The 14978-nt window shown below is 41.1% G+C and overlaps 1 pseudogene; it reads right to left on the bottom strand.

Moving 5' to 3' along the window:
* Positions 1-14175, bottom strand: part of LOC119292948 — a 17295-nt pseudogene extending 3120 nt beyond the window's left edge.
* Positions 14176-14978: the final 803 nt, after the last annotated feature.

Raw genomic sequence — 14978 nt, forward strand, 5'->3', positions numbered from 1 at the left:
CCCCCTCTTTCCCCTTCTCCTACTCTAACAAGGAAGGAGGGAGTCCTACTCCCGGTGGGAGTAGGACTCCCCTTGGAGCGCCCCCTTCTAGGCCGGCCGCCCCGTCCCCCCTTGCTCCTTTATATACGGGGGCAGGGGGGCACCTCTAGGCACAACAACAATTGATCCCTTGGATCTCTTAGCCGTGTGCGGTGCCCCCCTCCATCATAGTCCACCTCGATAATATCGTAGCGGTGCTTAGGCGAAGCCCTGCGACGGTAGAACATCAAGATCGTCACCACGCCGTCGTGCTGACAGAACTCTCCCTCGACACTCGGCTGGATCGGAGTTCGAGGGACGTCATCGAGCTGAATGTGTGCTAGAAATCAGAGGTGCCGTAGTTTCGGTGCTTGATCGGTCGGGCCGTGAAGACGTACGACTACATCAACCGCGTTGTGCTAACGCTTCCGCTTTCGGTCTACGAGGGTACGTGGACACACTCTCCCCTCTTGTTGCTATGCATCACCATGATCTTGCGTGTGCGTAGGGATTTTTTTGAAATTACTACGTTCCCCAACAGTGGTATCAGAGCCAGGTTTTATGCGTAGATGTTATATGCACGAGTAGAACACAAGTGAGTTATGGGCGATACAAGTCATACTGCTTACCAGCATGTCATACTTCGGTTCGGCGGTATTGTTGGATGAAGCGGCCCGGACCGACATTACGCGTACACTTACGCGAGACTGGTTCTACCGACGTGCTTTGCACACAGGTGGCTGGCGGGTGTCAGTTTCTCCAACTTTAGTTGAACCGAGTGTGGCTACACCCGGTCCTTGTGAAGGTTAAAACAACACTAACTTGACGAACTATCGTTGTGGTTTTGATGCGTAGGTAAGAACGGTTCTTGCTCAGCCCGTAGCAGCCATGTAAAATTTGCAACAACAAAGTAGAGGACGTCTAACTTGTTTTTGCAGGGCATGTTGTGATGTGATATGGTCAAGACGTGATAAGATATAAGTTGTTGTATGAGATGATCATGTTTTGTTGAAGTTATCGGCAACTGGCAGTAGCCCTATGGTTGTCTCTTTGTTGCATAAGATGCAAGTGCCAAATAATTGCTTTATTTATCGCTATGCGATAGCAATAGTTGCAAGAGCAATAGTTGGTGAGACGACCATGTGACGACACATTGATATAGATCAAGATGATGAAGATCATGGTGTCATGCCGGTGACGATAGAGATCATGACAATACTTTGGAGATGGAGATCAAAGGCGCAAGATGATCATGGCCATATCATGTCACATATTTTGATTGCATATGATGTTTATCTTTTATACATCTTATTCTTGCTTTGATTGACGGTAGAATTTTAAGATGATCTCTCACTAATTATCAAGAAGTGTTCTCCCTGAGTATGCACCGTTGCGAAAGTTCTTCGTGCTGAGACACCACGTGATGATCGGGTGTGATAGGCTCTACGTTCAAATACAACGGGTGCAAAACAGTTGCGCACGCGGAATAATCAGGTTAAACTTGACGAGCCTAGCATATAACAGATATGGCCTCGGAACACGGAGACGAAAGGTCGAGCGTGAATCATATAGTAGATATGATCAACATATTGATGTTCACCGTTGAAACTACTCCATCTCACGTGATGATCGGACATGGTGTAGTTGATATGGATCACGTAATCACTTAGAGGATTAGAGGGATGTCTATCTAAGTGGGATTTCTTAAGTAATATGATTAATTGAACTTAAATTTATCATGAACTTAGTCCTGGTAGTATTTTGTAAATTATGTTGTAGATCAATAGCTTGCGTTGTTGCTTTCATGTGTTTATTTTGATATTTTCCTAGAGAAAATTGTGTTGAAAGATGTTAGTAGCAATGATGCGGATTGGATCTGTGATCTTAGGTTTATCCTCATTGCTGCACAGAAGAATTATGTTCTTAATGCACCACTAGGTGACAGACCTATTGCAAGAGCAGATGCAGACGTTATGAACGTTTGACTAGCTCAATATGATGACTACTTGATAGTTTAGTGCACCATGCTTAACGGCTTAGAATCGGGACTTCAAAGACGTTTTGAACGTCATGGACCATATGAGATGTTCCAAGAGTTGAAGTTAATATTTCAAGCAAATACCCGAGTTGAGAGATATGAAGTCTCCAACAAGTTCTATAGCTAAAAGATGGAGGAGAATCGCTCAACTAGTGAGCATGTGCTCAGATTGTCTGGGTACTACAATCGCTTGAATCAAGTGGGAGTTAATCTTCCAGAATAAGATAGTGATTGACAGAGTTCTCTAGTCACCATCACCAAGTTAGTAGAACTTTGTGATGAACTATAGTATGCAAGGGATGACGAAAATGATTCCCGAGCTCTTCGTGATGTTGAAATCAACGAAGGTAGAAATCAAGAAAGAGCATCAAGTGTTGATGATTGACAAGACCACTAGTTTCAAGAAAAGGGCAAAGGGAAAGAGAGGGAACTTCAAGTAGAATGACAAGCAAGTTGTCACTCCCACGAAGAAGCCCAAAGCTGAACCAAAGCCTGAAACTGAGTGCTTACACTGCAAAGGAAATGGTCACTGGAAACGGAAATACCCTGAATATTTGGTGGATAAGAAGGATGGCAGAGTGAGCAAGGGTATATTTGATATACAGATTATTGATGTGTACCTTACTCGTGTTTATAGTAGCCCATGAGTATTTGATACTTGTTCGGTTGCTAAAAATTAGTGACTCGAAATAAGAGTTACAGAATAAACAGAGACTAGTTGAGGGTGAAGTGACGATGAGTGTTGGAAGTAGTTCCAAGATTGATATGATCAGCATCGCACACTCCCTATAATTTCGGGATTAGTGTTAAACCTAAATAAATGTTATTTGGCGTTTGCGTTGAGCATGAATATGATTTGATCATGTTTATTGCAATACGGTTATTCATTTAAAATCAGAGAATAATTGTTGTTCTGTTTACATGAATAAAACCTTCAATGGTCATACACCCAATGAAAATAGTTTGTTGGATCTCGGTCGTAGTGATACACATATTCATAATATTGATGCCAAAAGATGCAAAGTTGATAATGATAGTGCAACTTATTTGTGGCCCTGCCGTTTGGGTCATATCGGTGTAAAGTGCATGAAGAAACTCCATAAAGATGGATTTTTGGAATCGCATGGTTGTGAATCAGTTGATGCTTGCGAACCATGCCTTTTGGGCAAGATGACTAAAACTCCATTCTTCGGAACAATGGAACGAGCTACTGATTTATTGGAAATAATACATACCGATGTATGCGATCCAATGAGTATTGATGCTCGTGGCGAGTATCGTTATTTTCTGACCTTCACAGATGATTTGAGCAGATATGGGTATATCTACTTAATGAAACACAAGTCTGAAACATTTGAGAAGTTCAAAGAATTTCAGAGTGAAGTGGAGAATCATCGTAACAAGAAAATAAATTTTCTATGATATGATCGTGGAGGAGAATATTTGAGTTATGAGTTTGGCCTTCATATAAAACAATGTGGAATAGTTTCACAGCTCACGCCACATGGAACACCACAGTGTAATGGTATGTCCGAACGTCATAACCGCACTTTATTGAATATGGTGCGATCTATGATGTATCTTACCGATTTACCACTATCGTTTTGGGGTTATGCATTAGAGACAGTTGCATTCACTTTAAAAAGGGCACCATCAAAATCCGTTGAGACGACGCCTTATGAACTGTGGTTTGGCAAGAAACCAAAGTTGTCGTTTCTTAAAAGTTTGGGGATGCGATGCTTATGTAAAAAAATTTCAACCTGATAAGCTCGAACCCAAATCGGAGAAGTGCGTCTTCATAGAATACCCAAAGGTAACTATTGGGTACACCTTCTATCACAGATCCGAAGGCAAGTTATTTGTTGCTAAGATGGATCCTTTCTAGAGAAGAAGTTTCTCTCGAAAGAAGTGAGTGGGAGGAAAGTAGAACTTGATGAGGTAATTGTACCTTCTCCTGAATTGGAAAGTAGTTCATCACAGAAATCAGTTCCAGTGATTCCTACACCAATTAGTGAGGAAGCTAATGATGATGATCATGAAACTTCAGATCAAGTTACTACAAAGCCTCGTAGGTCTTATAGAGTAAGATCCGCACCAGAGTGGTACGGTAATCCTGTTCTGGAAGTTATGTTACTAGACCATGATAAACTTACGAACTATGAGGAAGCGATGATGAGCCCAGATTTCGCGAAATGGCTTGAGGCCATGAAATCTGAGATGGGATCCATGTATGAGAACAAAGTATGGACTTTGATTGACTTGCTCGATGATCAGCAAGCCATGTTAAATAAATGGATCTTCAAGAGGAAGACAGACATTGATAGTAGTGTTACTATCTACTAAGCTCGACTTGTTGCGAAAGGTTTTCGACAAGTTCAAAGTGTTGAATACGATGAGATTTTCTCACTCGTATCGATGCTTAAGTCTGTCCGAATCATATTAGCAATTGCCACATTTTATGAAATCTGGCAAATGGTGTCAAAACTGCATTCCTCAATGGATTCTTTAAAGAAGAGTTGTATATGATGCAACCAAAAGGTTTTGTCAATCCTAAAGGTGCTAACAAAATGTGCAAGCTCCAGTGATCCATCAATGGACTAGTGCAAGCATCTCGGAGTTGGAATATACGCTTTGATGAGTTGATCAAAGCATATGGTTTTATACAGACTTTTGGAAAGGTCTGTATTTACAAGAAAGTGAGTGGGAGCTCTGTAGCATTTCTAATATTATATGTGCAAGACATATGGTTGATTGGAAATGATATAGAATTTCTGGATAGCATAAAAGGATACTTTAATAAAAGGTTTTCAATGAAAGACCCCGGTGAAGCTGCTTACACATTGAGCATCAAGATCTATAGAGATAGATCAAGACGCTTGATGAGATTTTTCAATGAATACATACCTTGATAAAATATTGAAGTAGTTCAAAATAGAACAGTCAAAGAAGGAGTTCTTGCCTGTGTTGTAAGGTGTGAAGTTGAGTAAGACTCAAAACCCGACTATGGCAGAAAATAGAAAGAGAATGAAAAGTCATTCCCTATGCCTCAGTCATAGGTCCTATAAATTATGCTATGCTGTGTACCAGACCTATTGTATACCTTGCTCTGAGTTTGGCAAAGGAATATAATTTTGATCTAATAGTAGATCACAGGACAACGGTCAAGAATATCCTTAGTGAGGACTAAGGAGATGTTTCTCGATTATGGAGGTAATAAAAGAATTCATTGTAAAAGTTACATCGGTGCAAACTTTTACACTGATCCAGATGACTCTAAGTCTCAATCTGGATACATATTGAAAGTCGGAGCAATTAGCTAGAGTAGCTCCATGCAGAACATTGAAGACATAGAATATTTGCAAAATACATACGGCTCTGTATGTGACAGACCCGTTAACTAAGTTTCTCTGACGAACAAAACATGATCATACCTTTGTACTCTTTGGGTGTTAATCACATAGCGATGTGAGCTAGATTATTGACTCTAGTAAACCCTTTGGGTGTTGGTCACATGATGATGTGAACTATTGGGTATTAATCACATACAGATGTGAATATTGGTGTTAAATCACATGGCGATGTGAACTAGATTATTGACTCTAGTGCAAGTGGGAGACTGAAGGAAATATGCCCTAGAGGCAATAATAAAGTTATTATTTATTTCCTTATTTCATGATAAATGTTTATTATTCATGCTAGAATTGTATTAACCGGAAACATAATACATGTGTGAATACATAGACAAACATAGTGTCACTAGTATGCCTCTACTTGACTAGCTCGTTTATCAAAGATGGTTATGTTTCCTAGCCATGGACAAAAGAGTTGTCATTTGATTAACGGGATCACATCATTAGGAGAATGATGTGGTTGACTTGACCCATTCCGTTAGCCTTAGCACTTGATCGTTTAGTATGTTGCTATTGCTTTCTTCATGACTTATACATGTTCCTATGACTATGAGATTATGCAACTCCCGTTTACCGGAGGAACACTTTGTGTGCTACCAAACGTCACAACGTAACTGGGTGATTATAAATGAGCTCTATAGGTGTCTCCGAAGGTACATGTTGGGTTGGCGTATTTCGAGATTAGGATTTGTCACTCCGATTGTCGGAGAGGTATCTCTGGGCCCACTCAGTAATGCACATCACTATAAGCCTTGCAAGCATTGCAACTAATTAGTTAGTTGCGGGATGATGTATTATGGAACGAGTAAAGAGACTTGCCGGTAACGAGATTGAACTAGGTATTGAGATACCGACGATCGAATCTCGGGCAAGTTACATACCGATGACAAAGGGAACAACGTATGTTGTTATGTGGTTTGACCGATAAAGATCTTCGTACAATATGTGGGAGCCAATATGAGCATCCAGGTTCTGCTATTGGTTATTGACCGGAGACGTGTCTCGGTCATGTCTACATTGTTCTCGAACCCATAGGTTCCGCACGCTTAAGGTTTCGATGACAGTTATATTATGAGTTTATGAGTTTTGATGTACCGAAGGAGTTCGGAGTCCCGGATGAGATCGGGGACATGACGAGGAGTCTCGAAATGGTCGAGACGTAAAGATCGATATATTGGACGACTATATTCGGACTTCGGAAAGGTTCCGAGTGATTCGGGTATTTTTCGGAGTACCGGAGAGTTACGGGAATTTGGCGGGGAGTATATGGGCCTTATTGGGCCATACGGGAATAGAGGAGAGAGGCCAAAAGGAAGGAGGTCTGCGCCCCCCTTCTGGTTCGAATTGGATAAGGGGCGCAGCCCCCTTTTCCTTATTCCTCTCCCCCTCTTTCCCCTTCTCCTACTCCAACAAGGAAGGAGGGAGTCCTACTCCCCGTGGGAGTAGGACTCCCCTTAGTGCGCCCCCTTCTAGGCCGGCCGCCCCCTCCCCCGTTGCTCCTTTATATGCGGGGGCAGGGGGGCACCTCTAGGCACAACAACAATTGATCCCTTGGATCTCTTAGCCGTGTGCGGTGCCCCCCTCCATCATAGTCAACCTCGATAATATCGTAGCGGTGCTTAGGCGAAGCCCTGTGACGGTAGAACATCAAGATCGTCACCACGCCGTCATGCTGACAGAACTCTCCCTCGACAATCGGCTGGATCGGAGTTCGAGGGACGTCATCGAGCTGAACGTGTGCTAGAACTCGGAGGTGTCGTAGTTTCGATGCTTGATCGGTCGGGCCGTGAAGATGTACGACTACATCACCGCGTTGTGGTAACGCTTCCGCTTTCGGTCTACGAGGGTACGTGGACACACTCTCCCCTCTTGTTGCTATGCATCACCATGATCTTGCGTGTGCGTAGGATTTTTTTTTTGAAATTACTACGTTCCCCAACATCCATCACCACCAAGGCCTCTCCGATGAGTTGTGAGTAGTTCCACAGACCTTTGGGTCCATAGTTATTAGCTAGATGGCTTCTTCTCTCTCTTTGAATCTCAATACAAAGTTCTGCTTCCTCTTCTTGGAGATCTATTCGATGTAACTCTTTTTGCGATGTGTTTGTCGAGATCCGATGAATTGTGGGTTTATGATCAAGCTTATCGATGAGAAATATTTGAATCTCCTCCGAATTCTTTTATGTATGATTGGTTATCTTTGAAAGTCTCTTTGAATTATCAGTTTGGTTTGGCCTACTAGATTGATCTTTCTTGCCATGGGAGAAGTGCTTAGCTTTGGGTTAAATCTTGCGGTGTCCTTTCCCAGTGACAGCAGGGGCAGCAAGGCACATATTGTATTGTTGCCATCGAGGATAAAAAGATGGGGTTTATATCATATTGCATGAGTTTATCCCTCTACATCATGTCATCTTGCTTAATGCGTTACTCTGTTCTTCATGAACTTAATACTCTAGATGCAGGCAGGAGTCGGTCGATGTGTGGAGTAATAGTAGTAGATGCAGGCAGGAGTCGGTCTACTTGTTGCGGACGTGATGCCTATATACATGATCATGCCTAGATAATCTCATAACTATGCACTTTTCTATCAATTGCTCGACAGTAATTTGTTCACCCACCGTAATACTTATGCTATATTCAGAGAACCCACTAGTGAAACCTATGGCCCCCGGGTCTATCTTTTATCATATAAGTTTCCTATCTAATTTTATTTGCATCTTTTACTTTCCAATCTATATCATAAAAATACCAAAAATATTTATCTTATCATATTATCTCTATCAGATCTGACTTTCGCAAGTTTCCGTGAAGGGATTGACAACCCCTTTATCGCGTTGGTTGCGAGGTTCTTGTTTGTTTGTGTAGGCGCATGGGACTTGGGAGGAGCCTCCTACTGGATTGATACCTTGGTTCTCAAAACTGAGGGAAATACTTACGCTACTTTCTGCATCACCCTTTCCTCTTAAAGGGAAAAACCAACGCATGCTCAAGAGGTAGCAAAAAGGATTTCTGGTGCTGTTGCCGGGGAGGTCTTCGCTCAAGTCAAGACATACCAAGTACCCATCACAAACTCATCTCCCTCGCATGACAGTATTTGCCATTTGCCTCTCGTTTTCCTCTCCCCCACTTCACCCTTGCCATTTTGTTCGCCCTTCTTTTGTTCGTCTTTTCATTTGCTTTGATGTCTTACTTGGCTCGTTTGCTCGTTTGGTTGGAATAGTTGTTTATTTATTGCTAAACAGAGGACCTAAGATTTATGGATCCTCATCCGCTTGCTAATCTTTTTAAGAGATCCAATTATGATGAACCAATTGCTAGTGAGTTTTGTGCACTAGATTATCTTTATGAAGCTTTGCTTGAAATTCGTGAATCTGGAAATTGTGATGAAGAAATTTATGAAGAGATTCACGATAGCTCCCTGAATAAAAAGCATGATTGCAATGATTTTATTATAAATTCTATTAATGTGAATTGTGTTAATGATATGCAAAACCCTGAGCTTGGGGATGCTAGTTTTGCTATGTCCATTACTTGTTGCAATGATCATGATTGGGGTGATTCTTCTTATAATTTTGAAATTTTATTTAAGCCCCATGATGAATATGAGATTGATAATAATTTTTGCAATAATACTGAAAGTGGGTTTAGAAGAGTGTCAACTTTAGCTCCCACATATTTGGATTTTGATCAATCTTATGAATTTTTTTATAAAAGTGGGCTTGGAGAAGTCATGACTTTAGTTAATGTTAATCCCACTATTTCAGAAGAGTGTCAACTTTGCATGCATGTGGATCGTGTTGAAAATATTTTATGTGATAGCTATTTTGTTGAATTTGCTTATGATCCTACATGTAATTATTATGAGAGAGGAAAATATGGTTGTAGAAATTTTCATGTTACTAAATTATCTCTCTTCATGTTGAGATTGCTATCATCTTCTTCCTTGCATATGCTAGTTTTTGCTTGCCTTGATAATTTGTTTACTTATAAAAAAACCTATGCATAGGAAGTACGTTAGACTTAAGTGCGTTTGTCACATGTTTTATGATGCTCTATTTATGCTTATTCTGCTGAAAAACAGAAATTTTGCACGCACGAGAAAAAATTCAATAAATCACAGAAATGTGCTTTTGCGTTGATTATTTTTGCTGTAGATCAATAGATAGATTACCTAGGATGTCCTATTTTGGTAGGATTTTTGGAGTTCCAGAAGTATTCAAAAGTTACAGATTGCTATAGACTGTTCTGTTTTTGACAGATTCTGTTTTTCGTGTGTTGTTTGCTTATGTTGATGCATCTATGGCTAGTATTGGGGGTATGAATCATAGAGAAGTTGGAATACAGTAGGTTTAACACCATATAAATAAAGAATGAGTTCATTACAGTACCTTATGTGGTGGTTTTTCTTTCTTGCACTAACGGAGCTTATGAGATTTCCTGTTGAGTTTTGTGTTGTGAAGTTTTCAAGTTTTGGGTAAAGATTTGATGGACTATGGAATAAGGCTTGGAAAAAGCCTAAGCTTGGGGATGCCCATGGCACCCCAAGATATTCAAGGACAACCAAAAGCCTAAGCTTGGGGATGCCCCGGAAGGCATCCCCTCTTTCGTCTTCGTCTATCGGTAACTTTACTTGGAGCTATATTTTTATTTACCACATGATATGTGTTTTGCTTGGAGCATCTTGTATGATATGAGTATTTGCTTTTTAGTTTACCACAATCATCCTTGATGTACACACCTTTTGGGAGAGACCCACATGATTTAAAATTTATTAGAATACTCTATGTGCTTCACTTATATCTTTTGAGCTAGATAGTTTTGCTCTATGTGCTTCACTTATATCTTTTGAGCTAGATAGTTTTGCTCTATGTGCTTCACTTATATTTTCTAGAGCACGGGCGGTGGCTTTATTTTGAAGAAATTGTTGATCTCTCATGCTTCACTTTATTATTTTGAGAGTCTTTTAGAACAGCATGGTATTTGCTATGGTTATAAATTTGGTTCTAGAATGATGAGCATCCAAGTTGGGTATAATAAAAAACTATCATAGAAGTGCATTAAAAACTATGATCAGTTTGATGCTTGATAATTGTTTTGAGATATAAAGGTAGTAATGTTATAGTCATGCTAATTGGGTAATTATGAAATTGAGAAATACTTGTGTTGAAGTTGGCAAGTCCCGTAGCATGCACGTATGGTAAAAGTTGTGTGACAAACTTGTTGCATGGGATGCTCTTTTAATTGCTTTCCTTATGAGTGGAGGTCGGGATCGTGCGATGGTTAACTCCTACCAACCTTTCCCCTAGGAGCATGCGTAGTAGTACTTTGCTTCGAGGGCAAGTAGATTTTTGCAATATGTATATGAGTTCTTTATGACTAATGTGAGTCCATGGATATACGCACACTTACCCTTCCATTTAGCTAGCCTCTATTATGCCGCGCAACTTTCGCCGGTATCATGAACCCATTATTTACCTTCCTCAAAACAGCCACCATACCTACCTATTATGGTATTTCCATAGCCATTTCGAGATATATTGCCATGCAACTTTCCACCGTTCTGTTTATTATGACACGCTCCATCATTGTCATATTGCTCTTTGCATGATCATGTAGTTGACATCGTATTTGTGGCAAGGCCACCTTCATAATTTTTCATACATGTCACTCTTGATTCATTGCATATGCCGGTACATCGCCGGAGGCATTCACATAGAGTCATATTTTGTTCTAAGTATTGAGTTGTAATTCTTGAGTTGTAAATCAATAGAAGTGTGATGATCTTCATTATTAGAGCATTATCCCAAGTGAGGAAAGTATGATGAAGACTATGATTCCCCCACAAGTCGGGATGAGACTTCGGACTTTATAAAAATTAAAGAGGCAAAGAAGCCCATACAAAAAAAGAGGCAAAAGAAGCCCACCAAAATAAAAAAAAGTGAGGGAAAAAAGAGAGAAGGGACAATGCTACTATCTCTTTTTCCACACTTGTGCTTCAAAGTAGCACCATGATCTTCATGATAGAGAGTCTATTATGTTGTCACTTTCATATACTAGTGGGAAATTTTCATTATAGAACTTGGCTTGTATATTCCAATTATGGGCTTCCTCAAAACGCCCTAGGTCTTCGTGAGCAAGCAATTTAGATGCACACCCACTTAGTTTCTTTTGTTGAGCTTTCATATATTTATAGCTCTAGTGCATCTGTTACATGGCAATCCCTACTCACTCACATTGATATCTATTAATGGGCATCTCCATAGCCCGTTGATATGCCTAGTTGATGTGAGACTATCTTCTGCATTTTTTCCTCACAACCACCATATACCACATATAGTGCTATGTACATGGCTTGTGCTCATGTATTCTGTAAGAGTTGAAAAAGCTGAAGCGTGTTAAAAAGTATGAACCAATTGCTTGGCTGAAATCGGGGTTGTGCATGATGGGAGTATTTTATGTGATAAAGATGAAGCATGGCCTAACTATATGATTTTGTAGGGATAAGCTTTCTTTGGCTATGTTATTTTGATCTCACATGATTATTTGTTAGTATGCTTCAAAGTATTACTATTTTTATGTTTTATAAGTTTTTATCTTGAATCACTGGATCTGAACAATCATGCCACAATAGAGAAAATTACATTGAGAATTATGCTAGGTAGCATTCCACATCAAAAATTCTGTTTTTATCATTTACCTACTCGAGGACGAGAAGGAATTAAGATTGGGGATGCTTGATACGTCTCCAACGTATCTATAATTTTTTATTGTTCCATGCTATTATATTACCTGTTTTGGATGTTTATGGGCTTTACTCTACACTTTTATATCATTTTTGGGACCAACCTACTAACCGGAGGCCCAGCCCGAAATTGCTGTTTTTTGTCTATTTCAGTATATCGCAGGAAAGGAATATCAAACGGAGTCCAAACGGAATGAAACCTTCGGGAGCGATCTTTTTGGAACAAACGCAATCCACGAGACTTGGAGTGGACGTCAAGAAGCAGCCGAGGAGGCCACAAGGGTGGCCGGCGCGCCTAGTAAGGGTGGGTGCGCCCCCTGCCTCGTGGGTCTCTCGTGGCTCCCCTGACCGACTTCCTTCGCCTATATATATCTACGTACCCCGAAAACATCCAGGAGCACCACGAAAAACTATTTCCACCGCCGCAACCTTCTGTATCCATGAGATCCCATCTTGGAGCCTTCGTCGGCACTCCGTCGGAGGGGGAATCGACCATGGAGGGCCTCTCCGTCACCACCAAGGCCTGTCCGATGAGTTGTGAGTAGTTTACCACAGACCTTCGGGTCCATAGTTATTAGCTAGATGGCTTCTTCTCTCTCTTTGAATCTCAATACAAAGTTCTCCTTCCTCTTCTTGGAGATCTATTCGATGTAACTCTTTTTGCGGCGTGTTTGTCAAGATATGATGAATTGTGGGTTTATGATCAAGTTTATCTATGAGAAATATTTGAATCTCCTCTGAATTCTTTTATGTATGATTGGTTATCTTTGCAAGTCTCTTCGAATTATCAGTTTGGTTTGGCCTACTAGATTGATCTTTCTTGCCATGGGAGAAGTGCTTAGCTTTGGGTTAAATCTTGTGGTGTCCTTTCCCAGTGACAGCAGGGGCAGCAAGGCACGTATTGTATTGTTGCCATCGAGGATAAAAAGATGCGGTTTATATCATATTGCATGAGTTTATCCCTCTACATCATGTCATCTTGTTTAATGCGTTACTCTGTTCTTCATGAACTTAATACTCTAGATGCAGGCAGGAGTCGTTCGATGTGTGGAGTAACAGTAGTAGATGCAGGCAGGAGTTGGTCTACTTGTTGCGGACGTGATACCTATATACATGATCATGCCTAGATAATCTCATAACTATGCACTTTTCTATCAATTGCTCGACAGTAATTTGTTCACCCACCGTAATACTTATGTTATCTTGAGAGAAGTCACTAGTGAAACATATGGCCCCCGGATCTACCTTTTATCATATAAGTTTCCTATCTACTTTTATTTGCATCTTTTACTTTCCAATCTATATCATAAAAATACCAAAAATATTTATCTTATCATATTATCTCTATCAGATCTCACTTTTGCAAGTTTCCGTGAAGGGGTTGACAACCCCTTTATCGCGTTAGTTGCGAGGTTCTTGTTTGTTTGTGTAGGCGCGTGGGACTTGGGAGGAGCCTCCTACTGGATTGATACCTTGATTCTCAAAACTGAGGGAAATACTTATGCTACTTTGCTGCATCACCCTTTCCTCTTCAAGGGAAAAACGAACGCATGCTCAAGAGGTAGCACAGCACAACAAAACATTCTAATTACTACGTGGGAAAAAACTTTCAGATTTTTTCATGCATTTTAAATGCTAAAAATTATTTTTTAATTAAAAAATCCGCATTTTCTATATTTATGTTGGTCCAAAAAATCTGAAAGTTTTTTCACACATTAAAGTTGTAAAGTTTGCTATATCCGCAAAGTTTGAAGTCTATATGTTCTTCTATTCCAGAGAAACAAAAAAGAGAAATCTTCTTGTTGTAAGTTAGTTCGAGAGTACGGATGTCAAAGCAATGTTGGAGGGATGAAGATAAGAGGTTCCATGTAGCTCAACCTACAGAGGGACTTTGTGCTCAAGAAATCCCTGCCGCCGCCTCCGGGGACGTCCCCGAGGGAGCGTGCGGCGGCCTCCTCGGTCTCCATGGGAGGGAGCTCGGGATTTGGGGATTTCCCCCCTCTTGGTTCTTGCTTGGTTCAGGTTTGAGCGGGCGGACTCCGGGTCAAATGTTTAAGGGGGCGGGAGGCGGATGAAACCTGCCGCTTTCCTTTTTCCTTTTTTTCTGTAGGGAGAAAAATCAATGGAAAACTATTTTAGATATGTTTTGCTGGGGATTTAAGCTAATTCAGCCTGTACATAGCATACACAGCTTGCTACAAATTCAATTAGTACAAAAAATAATTGATTTTAAAGAGAGATTCAAAAATCACCGCCCGCCGCCCATCCTCCTCCGCTCTCGACCTCGCCCCTCCGCGCCATCGTGGCTATGCTCCGTGCATACCAGCATCACCCCTCCTCACAACATCGATACCATCGATACTCTTCACATCACGTACATGTACGCTAATGCATGCCGCACAACAGCACATGCTCGTCTATAATCGGCGGCAAAACTCCACATTAGCGAAGGCTAGGAGTGTGGTATACCGATAGGCCGACTAGAAAGTGTAACCAGCCCGACCATGGTGGCGAGTCGTGCTTGAGTAGGCACGTGCGTACACGGCCGGTTTCACGCGCTCCGATTGAGCAGGTAGAAACCCCGGATGAGCATGAGGAGCCGAAGTCGGAGGGTGCCTATCGGTCAGTAAGGGTACCTGTCCGGAGGGTGCCTATCGGTGAATAAGGGTACCTGCCGGGAGGGTGCCTTAGAGGCGAACCCAAATTGTACTATTGAACCGAGTGCCTAGAAGAGTCACGCCCAACCGCCCGAGTAGGCGCTCATAAGAGC

Source organism: Triticum dicoccoides, chromosome 4B, assembly GCF_002162155.2.
Source record: "Triticum dicoccoides isolate Atlit2015 ecotype Zavitan chromosome 4B, WEW_v2.0, whole genome shotgun sequence".
Lineage (NCBI taxonomy): Eukaryota > Viridiplantae > Streptophyta > Magnoliopsida > Poales > Poaceae > Triticum > Triticum dicoccoides.